The 11924-nt window shown below is 38.5% G+C and overlaps 1 long non-coding RNA gene across 1 annotated transcript; it reads right to left on the reverse strand.

Moving 5' to 3' along the window:
• Positions 1 to 7740: 7740 nt before the first annotated feature.
• On the reverse strand, positions 7741 to 10150 carry LOC137161921 (uncharacterized). Its single transcript, XR_010922223.1, has 3 exons — positions 10078 to 10150; positions 9861 to 10005; positions 7741 to 8321 (listed from the first exon to the last, which is right to left on the reverse strand). It is a non-coding gene; the product is annotated as an uncharacterized lncRNA (long non-coding RNA).
• Between the last annotated feature and the right edge of the window lie 1774 nt (positions 10151 to 11924).

Below are 11924 nucleotides of genomic sequence, written 5' to 3' on the forward strand. Positions count from 1 at the left end.
AACAGCATACCCCTAGATGTTCAAGGATAACTTGTTGTTCCCATCACCTTCATCTATGTGCAGCTGCAAGAATATAGTATCTGTATTTTGTCTTATTATGTGCCGTGGTGTGCAGAAACTGAGACATCTATAAGGTTACTCAGTAGTCCTATTCATCTCTGCTACCTGGAAAATGTCACACTGCAGGGATCAGAAGAGCCAAGCAAGCAACTGAAGCTATGCTAGGCTTATAGGACAGAGGTCAAGCAACTCAAATTGTACGGTGCCTACAACAAAATGACCATTGAATATGCATTTGGCAGATAAAAACTCATTAGCAATGCCTTTGTGTCATGTTAGACCTAAAAGAGGAAAATATTCCTATAGTTATAGCTGCCTGCTGTGTACTCCTTAATATTTGGTTATAGCAGCCTGCTGGGTACTCTTTAATATTTGTGAAGCTAAGGATAAAAAGTTTCCTCCTGGGAGGAGAGCAGAGGCTGATCACCTTGTGTCTGAATATGAACAACCAGATGTCAGGGCTATTATAGGGATACAACAGGGGGCTATTTGCATCAAGGAGGCCTTCAGGAACTATTTTGAGAATGAGCACCAATGAGGTGTCTTTGTAAATAGCACTGGGCCATGCTATGAGTGCTATCAGACTGCACTGTGTATCAGTGTGAGGTGCAAGAGACAAAGATAGCTTATTCTGCACAGAGTTTGTTTTTATTAAATAACAGTTATTCACAACACACATAAAAAGTTGGCTGGAGGAGTAGTGTGAGTTATGATGGCTGAGTGTAAGTCCAGCTATCATTCTGGAAGCTTTCTGAAGGGGTGGAGTGAACAGGGTACGAAGATGGGCCAGGAATTTGGTAGGAATATGTGCATGGACTTTGGGGAAAGCATGGAAAACAGTTCTGTATTGACTGCAAGGGAGGGCAAACACACATGAATTCAGTCTGCAATGTTATTAGTGACTTAGCTGCTTTGTTTGCTCCTCCTTGGCTTTTATCATGCACTCGTAACCTGCTATCACTCGCTCCCGGTTTTCCCTTTACTCCTGCAGATCAGTTTTCTGATTTTTGAACACAGTGTGTCTCCATGCCCTTTTTTTCTTTTTTTTTTTTCTGCCTCAGAGGATAGGAGAAGTTCTTGGAACATCTTCCTTTTGCTTCTCCAGGGTCATTTTTTTTATCAGCCATGTGTGCTCAGCAGGTGTGGAGGGGTTTTCCCTCAAAAACACATCTGTAGATGCACAATAATCAATTTAAAAAAAGTTATTCTGAGTTCGATAACAGCATTGATGCATTACTGTAAAATACACCTGTTTCTCACTGTCTCCTGGCAAGCACACAGCTTGATGATCAACCAGGGCACGGTGAATTGGGCTGGGGAGATGGGGTATTTAAGCTGGAGAAAAGGTTCTGGATGGTTGTTTGGGGGTATTGATGTAGGTAAACAGGGAAATAATTTCAAATTATGCCACCATTTTCCAAAGGTGGGGGCATAGAAACTGATATCTCACTCCTGTGAGTAAGCAGGAATGCTAGGGTGCATCTCCACATGTGAGCAGCTTCAAACCAGGTCCCTATGCTGCTCGCCTGTGTGCCACTTTGGTCCCTGCACAAGTGATTGCCGATTAGTGCACGAAAGTTTCCAACAATGGGAGAGGACACAAAGCAGCTCTGCTGAGGAATCTCTGGCAGAGGATTGGCAAGTACCTCCAGGAAAGTTTCCTAGAGATCTCTCTGGAGATTTCCATGTAATAGAGTTGTGCATTAACACACTTTTCTGCTGCACTTCCTAGCTAAACAGGGGGATGGGGAATGTCTACTTTTGTGCATTTCTGTCCCTTCAACCAGCTGTATAATGCAACAAAGCAAAGAACAGCTGTACCTCAGGTAACCGAGCAGCATCAGCTCAAAAAAATCACTTACCCGAGCTCGCCTCTCCTGTATTCTGCACACCGGAGCTGGAATACTGGGACTGGCTCAAACCTTCCTGGCTCCCCATGTCAGCAAATAACCCGGTCCCCTTCTCCGTATTGTCCTCCAACTTGACCTTCTTGTGAACGACTCCTTTGTTGGGGTTGACTCTGGTTTCCACGGTCTCTGGGCCTGTGGGGGTATCCACGGGTCTCTTGGTGGTGGAGGTGGGGTCGCCACTGAGGATGGCTTCCAGCTCCTTAAAGAAGCAGCAGGTCTTTGGCTGTGCACCAGAGTGACAGTTTGACTCCCTAGCCTTTTGGTGCCCCTGCTGCAACTCCTTGATTTTCTCTTGGCACTGCAGCATGTCCCATCCATGGCCCTTCTCCATCATTAAACAAGAAATCTGACCATAGGTGTCACATTTTCTTCAGCGGAAGTGGAGCAGGGACTGCACAGCCTCCTCTCCCTAAATGCCAATCAGATTCAGAAGCTCCAGTGTGTTCCAAGTGGGTAGCATTTGGTGCGTGGAACCACCATGGTCAGCTGGGAAGATGAGATATGAGCTCTCCATGCAGATGAAGCAGGAAGTGGAATTTCAAAAACACCTGGAACTTTAAAGAGGGAAGGGCTGATGGCTTCGGTCACTGGAGTTCAAACTGATGGCCTGAGCGGTCAGGATGGGCATTGTGGGACACTTCCTGGAAGCCATTTACTGTGACATAACCAAGCATGATGTCTGCACTGATGCTTTGTCGCTACAAGTTTGGGGCAAAAAGCTCTATGCCTATTGTCGAGGTGGTGTTATTTTGTCTCAAAATCAGGGTAGTTGGCTCTGTGGGGAGGAGGGGGTGATTGCAGTGTGTACACCACCGTTTTGGCGCAAAAAACTGACCTTGGACAACAAAAGTCTCTAGTGTAGACCAGGATTTAGTATCATCTACAAATTTTATAAGCATACTCTCAATTCCATTATCCAAGTTATTAATGAAAATTGAATAGTACCAGACTCAAGACAGACCCCTATGGGACCCCACTTGATAAGTTCTCCCAGTTTGACAGTGAACATTAATAACTACTCTTTGAGTACATTTTTCCAATCAATTCACCTCATAGTAATTTCATGTAGACCGCATTTTCCTACTTTGCTTATGAGAGTATCATGTGGGACAGTGACAAAAGATTTATTAAAATCAAGATATATCACGTCTAGTACTTTGCCCTATCTGTCAGGCCAGAAACCCTGCCAAAGAAGGAAATTAGATTACTTGTCAGAATTATCCCAACCTTCTAAATACTAAGGCATCAATCCTCCAATTGATAATGTGTGGGTGGATTGCCCATTGCACAGCTCCCTTGACGTCAATAAGGATATGAACAAATGCAGCAGTCTATAGATGCACATTTGATTGGAGGATTGGGGCCTTCCTATCCTTTTTCTGAGCCAAATTTATCTGCCTCTTACTTTTAGTATGGAGTATAGCTCATAGAGACTATGGTCCTATCCTGGTTTCTTCAAAGTGGAACACTGTATACTGAGATCTGATTATGTTTACTGGCTATATATCTGTATTAGATAGTCTATAAATGTACAACTCCTCTCCTAAGTCTGTGACCTTCATTTGGACTGTAGCCTGTACTTTGGGCATCCCTGGCTTACTCCATTGACTCGAATTTAAATCCCGCAAAGTTCTTTAGCAAGCTGTCTGGAGATGGTTTTGTTCTTAACTGAAGAGAGCAAACTTATTTGCGGGACCCGGGAAAGAAGAGGGCAAAAGTCCAGATTCTACTTTCTTCTGACCAAAGTTGCTATGTTGAGACCTCCAGCTGTAGGCTGGATTTATAACAGCTGTGTATTTTCTGTTAGAGTTATACATTGTGCAACTCAGGCGCCTTCATCACATAATACTGTACTAGGAAATGACTCATATTGCTTTACTGGCTTGAATTACTCTTTCTAAAAAATTCACTGGAACATAGGCCCTCATTTATTATACTTTATAGTTTGCTGTGTTGTGCTTCTTTAAATGAATAAGATACAAATGAAAAGGGTTTAAGGTGTGGAGTTTTAAGGTTTTTCTACATTTTATGATTGAATAAATAATGCATGTTGACTACAACAATTTTTCATATATATGAAAATACCTTGGTACCATAAAAAAAATCTTTCCCAGTCACTGAATGGACATGTCTTCATATAACAAATATTAAAACCTGTCATTTTACATATCTGTAAGGCAACAATTCTTACCTGGCTTAGTATTAGTGTAAGGAAGTTACATGTCATTGCAAGTATAACTGCTTCAGAATGACATTCTTTCTTTATTTTTGTAAAAATTTAAGAAAAAAAAAAAGTAAAGCCTGCTATGAGAAACTCTGAAATGAATATTTCCCCAGGAAGCCACACTAGTTCAAAAAAGGGAACCACTGATCATACCATAATATGACAATTAAGTCTGGTCACCTGGCTAGAAGGAGATTTAAAAAAAAAAAGAAAAAGCATTAAAAACAGTGTGTTGCATCAGCTAGAACTGGCAGTGAGAACAAATGTTTGCGTTTGCTGTTCATTTACAGTAATTAAAAGATGCTTTATGAAATTATTTTTGAAAAAAAAGATACAATAACGGGGGGAAGCAATTAAGCTAGAAATCAGGTAACTTTGGAAAGGTCTGCCAAAATATATCATAAACATCTATATACATTAACCACATTCCTAGTTATATTGATTGCACAGCTTCAGCAGTACTTGTTTCATTTTTGTATCGCTTTGTGATTCAATACGGTTATTTCCAGGGTGTGCTGCAAAAACAGATTGTATTTTTGAAATATGGAATACAAAAAAAAAGAGGAGTAAAGGATGTTTAAAAGACTGAATACCAATGTGGCTTCAGATCCAATCTTCTATGAAAGCAAAATAAAAAACATGAGAATTTTCACATAAAAAATAAACAGCTTACTGTTATAAGAACCCAGTCTGTAATCCAGTCTTTACCATCAAACTATATACATAAAGAATAAAATTAATGGCAACTAGTTAAGTAGATAAATTAATTGAGTAATAAATCCTCTGTTGAAGGTTGGACAGAATTGGTGGAAAATATTTAAATATGAATGTGTTTTTTTTTTATAGATTATTTGTTATGATTTTGTGGCATTTGACTTCCTTATGGAATTTTTGAGAATGTGTTGTGTTTTTCGTGGAAGCACATGAAAACCTCAAAAGTTTATGTTTATTTATTTATTTTAATAAAATGTCACACCTGAATTTTTTTTACCAGGAATATTAAAGAGGAAGTGAGAAACTTTCTGGAACAGAATCATATTTGTCATGCTGATTATGAGATCTTAAACTCAGCTAATTGTACACTAATCACTTCTTGTTATCTTAATTGTAGATTGGTTCAATCAGAAAAGATTAACGTGATAAGAATTGTTAAGTAGCTAGGTTAGCTAAAATATGTATGCTAGCATAGCTGGGGGTAAGAGCTGAGTGAAGAGTGATTCCTGGATTTTGAAATTCCCTTTTATTTTTGTCTGATATCAAAGTACTTTGGAATTTCTACTTTTTTTTACCAGTCTGCTGATGAAAAGAGGACTACATGTAGAAGGGCAGTCAGTCCAGGACAATGACTCATGGATCACCATTTGAGCACTATTTGGTCATCTGCAGAGAACTAATTAATCATATAGTCTGGCTCTTCTCCTTGGTTTCCAGCTGCTAAATTATACTCATTGGAGGAGCAGTGGTCCATAATTTCTTTTGATGATGTCTCTTCACTTTTTTGACTGATTAACACAAACTTATTCAATCTCCATTTGTCATATTAATTTCCTTTAGTTCAGTGCTACTGAAAATGTGCACTGTGCTTTTCAGCAAAAAGTTTTGTAATGCTGAATCAAGCTCCTTCCAGTCTCCAGAGAAAATGGGAACTCTCTTCTGGTTAAACAATGATTACAAAAATCTAAATCAATCCTACATGGGTACCTAATGAAACCAACATTACATAGCCTCCTCCTTCATTAACCCTGCTTCTTCTGATATGACATTATATGAGGCTAAAGAAAAAGAGAGAAAGCCACTAAATTATTTACTATTCCAAAATTCACTTACAGAAAGAGGCAAGCAAAATTTAAAACCATGTCTCTCTCTCAGCAGAACACAGTGGTGGCTAGAATGTTGAAATTTACATTTGCTTCAATATACCATAGTGTCTTGCCAAAGGGATTTTACTGTTAGACAACAAAAGCTTTAAAGATCGTTAGAAGAATAGTCTTCATTTTTAAAAAAATAAGTGATGAACAGACCTTAGCATTTAGAAATCTGCACTGGCCTTGTGCAATCAATGGCAATCAAAAATGAAATTTCAGAATTAATTTTGATGCTTTTGTGAGCTTTGGTTCATAGTGACTTTGTGACTTAATGGATATTATTTTATCATTTCTGTTCCATTTGACATTCTAAATATTGTCACCTCGTTCTGTGTATCTGCCTTAGTGTCACAAGAACAGATTTCACAGAATGTTGATGTCTTTTAATCTCCTAATATTTTGAATAATGTATTACAAATTCCACACTCCAAAGATTACAAATGGAGCGCACATTAGTGCACAAATACTTTCTTATGAAGAAATGATTACAAAACAGACAGAAACCTGTCCATTTTTGCAACTACCAGGTTGAACTTCTAAATATTAAAAAATGTTATGAATGTAATTATTTTAAAATTGAGATTGCAAACACACACACACACACACACACACACACACAGAAACCTTCCAAAGCTATTGTCTATTTTATAATAAAATGTCCTCAGAATTCAGCATAACAGAGCTCCGATGTTTCTATTCTCAGTGGAGTTTGTTTGATTTTATTTGTGAATTATACAAATAAGACCCTGATATTTGAAAAAACGCACACAGTTTTTTGTTTCTCTCTCATACATTTAATGCTTCCATTGCTTAACATCACTTGCCATCAGGAAGAATTCCACCCAGGAATCCCAGGATAGAATTTTACAATTGAGTGCAAATATTATGAAAGGGGGCCTTCTCTAAAGAGTCAAGTATTGGCCAAAGCACGGGTGTATATGGACTGCTATGTTTTGAGAGTTGTATACAATTCTTTGAATTAGTATTCTTGTCAGCTGATATATAAATTGGTTTGTCATGCAGCCGCATGCTGAAAGGAAATTGTTGACTATACATATTTTACACACATTTTCAGGAGTAAGTATTTTGCACCGTATGACAATGGTGCAGATCATTGTTTATAAGTTAAACAGGTCTTTTGCATGCTCTTTAAATTTTCACTGTGTGCAGGGGAAAAAAAATGGAACAGTTATAAGATTCTGTTAGGTCCAGCTGTAATCTCATTAGAGACACTTCAACAACCGCAGCTCCTCATACAAAGCAAAACAAGGTTAAATATTATCAGTTGCAATGTTAAATTATGCATGATTGTTGACAGCTCATAGTGTGAACAAATGGTATAATGTTCCATTACTGATTTTCAATTTCTTGCTGAACCTTTCGTTTATCTATGCTGCTCAGGCTGATGCAGAAATCTAGGGTATGACATTCCAAGGATTTCATGTTGTTCTGCAGAAGCTAAGCATTCATTTTGTCAAAAGAAAAGTTTCCAGCCTTTCTGGCTATGAAAGCCCTCATACTGTAAAAACATACAGTTCTGTTCTGGTTGCCCTGGTGTCTGTTACTACATACAATGTACCAACAGCAGTGATGACCATAAGAGCTGATCATACTATCAGATGCAAATAATACACTCAACAAATGTATCATTTATGCAATTTATCCATAAATGGTGATTTTCACAAATTAGTTCAATATTCAAAATTATCCAAGGATTAGCTTTCTAAATATACACAAGCAATAGACTTTGCAAAGAGTACATATATGAAATATAGATATTAGATCTCTAAGATGTATAGCTTTTTGAAATAATAATTCATTTGTTATTTGAACTTTAGAATTTGCCATTCAAGTTCTGAGACTGCTTACCTGGTCATATGTTGTTTTTGTTCTCTAGTTGAAGGATTTAAACCTCCAACTATTTCTAACCTCAAACTATTTCTGCTTCCACCCAAAATTAATTTTGTTTTATTTGTAAGGCCCCAATCTAGCAATTGGCATTGCGTAGGGACAGAGGACTGCATGAACAGAGCTCGTTACAGGCTCAGGGACCGAATTAATATATGTCTTAATATATATGTCTTAATTAAACAAACCTTGGGTTTGAAATTCATTTCCCACAACATTTATGAAACATTTATGAAAGTTTGGTGTATGGCTGTCCGTGGTGTAGATTTCTGCTGGTGCTGTGTGCAATGCTCTTGAAGTCTGTTTTGTAGTTCCACTTTACAATGGATATATATTAATACTATTCCTGTACTCCTGAAAGATAATGAGAAGTAACATGTTATATACATTTATACATCTCACACTCCTGAAAATATGCATCTCCTCAAACAGCTAGCAATGTCTTCAGAAGGCATTTTCATGAGCTTAAGAGAACTGTTTCTTCTAATTAAACGACAGACATGTAATGCGGTTTTCTCACTTCAGTTGTAAAATCATCTGAGACGTGCACATTAAAAAAGAACATGGTTGGTTGTTGAAGTATATTTACTCCATTAAATTCTGCATTTCTTTGTATTTTTTTTTTTTTTTAATGATGACTAGGGACTCACTTATCACATAGTCAGTACAACATACCTCAGTCAAACTCTAACTCTTCATGTTCAGTTTTTCAACATGCTGAACACTGTTACCTTCCACTGATTTCAAAAGGTCTTGTAGGTGCTCAGCACCTGGCGGGAGCACTCAACACCTCATTAAGAGTGTTTTGCACCTTGTGAGATCAAGCTTACTGGCCATAATTAAGCAAAACATCTAGGCATGTGCTTAACTTTAAGTGACTCCAATGGAACTTAAGCATGTGCTTAAAACTAAGCACATTCATAAGTGGTTTGCTGATTGAAGTACTAATATGAGCAGCAAGCTTCTGAGCATATTGTTAGGCAAAACCTCAGATCAGATTATAATGTCAACCTGTGCATTAGCTGAGTGTTTTAGCATGGCAATAAACCAGATAGATTTATTAGATGCTTTCTTCACCAACTTTAAGAATACTTCTTACTGAATTGATTTGCCCTACGCTAACATTTTCTATTCCTTGAGTGACATTTTCAAAGACGACTAAGGGATTTTCCAAAGATATTTAGGCACCTAATGATGCAGATAAGCATCTAGTGGGATTTTCAAAGTGTCAGGAATCAAGGCCTGCAGCACAGCTAATTTCCAGGCAATAATTTCCAGGAGTGTGGCTGGCCTGTAATAGGCTGCCTGATTGGCTATACTACCTGATAGGTGGGAAGAATCAATAGACTGGCTCTTAAGCCCAGCAGCAGCAAAGCAGTAGCTGCTGAAAGTATTTACCTCTGGCTGCTAGAACTCCTATGTCTGCTTGTTCCCAGTCTTGTTTCTTCCTTATCCCCCTTCCTGCTAACCTGTGTCTGGCTCTGATCTTAGCTATGATTTCCAACTTTGGCTTTTATCGTTGGTTCTAGCCCCTCCTCTAACCACTAGGCATGAATATTCATGATCCAGTCTCTGAAAAAGCATCTAGCTACATCTTTATGTGCCTAAATACCATTAAAAATCTGGGAACTCAATGAGACTTTTATGCCCTGAAGTGAATGTCATTTTTTGAACAGTCTTTCTATGCTAGTAAATAACTAAGGGCTAAATCTATAAAAGTATTAGATGTTGTGATGCTTAATCTCTACACACTCTGCCATCTAGTTAGGTGCCCAGGTTTCCCATACAATGTAAGGGATCCTCAGAAGCCAAGGAGCTAAGCAGTGAGCAGCCTAAGCTAGCCAGGAGTGAAATAGAAAGGAAAGGGATGCCCTGAGGTATTTAGGTACTTACCTCCCATTGATCTGGGCCTTTAGGCACTGATTGACAGGTTGGAGGGAGGCATCTATATACACTTTAGCTTCTCAACCTTGAATCTTCTCCTGGAGTTAGGTGCCTAAGGCAGGTTAGCCTGTGCTCGAGCAGTTGAAAGCCAGACCTTTGCAATGGAAAAGAAACAGAGATAAAACCACCCCATTATATCCACCAGCCTGATATTCAGAGTGCTCACCTGGGATGTGGGAGACCTGGGTTCAGTCCTTGCTCTGAATCAGGCAGAGCAGAGGTTTAAACATGGCTAGGACCACATGCACACTGAAAAAAATCCTGATCTACTTGCCCCCAACTGTCTTTTGTGTTGGGGACAAGTGGGTCAGGAAGCCCACAGGTGTGCTATGAGAATGCCAGTGGGATCAGGCTCAGCTGGCAAGATAGGTGGAGTATGCCCAATTTGAGAATCCTGCTTCAGAGTCCTTAGTGTTTCAGCTTCAGCAAGGGATCCAAATAGCTCATTATCTCTCTGTCAGTGGCAGTGATTAGGCAGCTTTGCACAAGCCTACAGATAGAAACATATGTGCCTCGGGGAGTTAGTCCCCTATGGGATTAGGCAGCAATGAATGGTGGTTTTGAAAATATCAGTGGTGCCTCAATAGTGAATTTGGATGCCTAAATGAGGCAGTTGGGCCCCAAATATCTTTGTGGATTTAGCCTAAGTCACTATGCAAAATGGGACTTAAAGTCCTATGTCAGTTACAGGATCTTGAAAATTTTAGTTCTTTTCTCTTTTGCAGTTGTCTAACTTAGAAATGTTGCATTTGAAAGTGGGTGCAACATTGCTACTGTTTGTATACAGTTTTTGTGGAGGTTGTCCAGGAAATGCTCAATAATCAATATTTATGAAGTCTCATTCCAAATAAATGTGTCTTGATGCTAATGCCTTTGAACATAGTCCTACAATGAGCTTCACCAGTGTGAACCCCTAGGTCTTCTTGGAGCTCATTGTAGAATTGGGACCTTAAACATTGACCTTTTTCCTTTCAGGTTTTTTTTTTTTAACCTGCAATATACTAATTCTGGGCTGACTTACATGATGTTTGACCCAAATAGATTTGAGTTACACAGGATGTTACACAGGTCAGAAGCCTGAGTCGTAATTTGTTCAGTGGAAATGCACTGTAATTGTGTCACCTGGGTGATATCTTTTATGTATTGAACTGAGACTTTTCAATTCATTTCATACAAACAGTGAGATTTGTTTGAGAGATTAAAGTTAGGACAATAGCTAAAGGACACACTACCAAAGGGTTAGTCAACCAGCAAAGCATAGTATAGCACCAGTGAAATGTGGAGTGTGACAAGTTTCATTTATAGAATTTGTAGCCATGAACTATAATGTCTCTCTATAAACAAAACAAGATTGATAATATTGCTGCATGCACTGCTAAAGGCTATTATCTCTTTCTTTTCCCTATGTCGCCTCACTTGCAATAACTGCTGGAAGCCATGAAAAATCTCTCTGTAGAATAGGTTGAAAACTATTGGATAACATCAACTGTCTGTGCTACTTCTGAATTATTACACCACAGAAAAATATATTAAAATAACATTTAGAATTTGAACAAACAAAAGAAAAGAACTCAATGCAGACTCAAAACAAACATTATCCTTAACTCTTTTGAGCGCAGGAAATACAATGTGCAAAGATATACCTGAACATGCTTATAGTAGCACAAAGAAACAACTTTATCAGTCAATCTGCCAAATTTAAAGACAACTACAGTCCCACTACTTATGCAACCAAAAAGAAATATGAGAAGATCCTTAGCTGGTATAAATTGTCATAGCTCCAATTAAGTCAATACAGCTATGCCCATTTATTCCAGCTGAGGACCTCCTTCTATTTCTTTAGTCTCAATGAGCCAAATCCTTGCTCCTATGTTTATGGCTTACAGCTGCAGGGTTTAGTCCTTCTCAGATTGATTCCAATCGGAGTGGCAATTAATGGTAAATCCTAACAATGCCCCACAACATGTACTGGACTTTTTAAAGAAGCCAGTTTGCTTTGAATTTGGCTGTGTG

The sequence above is a fragment of the Emydura macquarii genome, unplaced genomic scaffold (assembly GCF_026122565.2).
Source record: "Emydura macquarii macquarii isolate MOO-44397 ecotype Brisbane River unplaced genomic scaffold, CSIRO-AGI_Emac_v2 contig_2406, whole genome shotgun sequence".
Lineage (NCBI taxonomy): Eukaryota > Metazoa > Chordata > Testudines > Chelidae > Emydura > Emydura macquarii.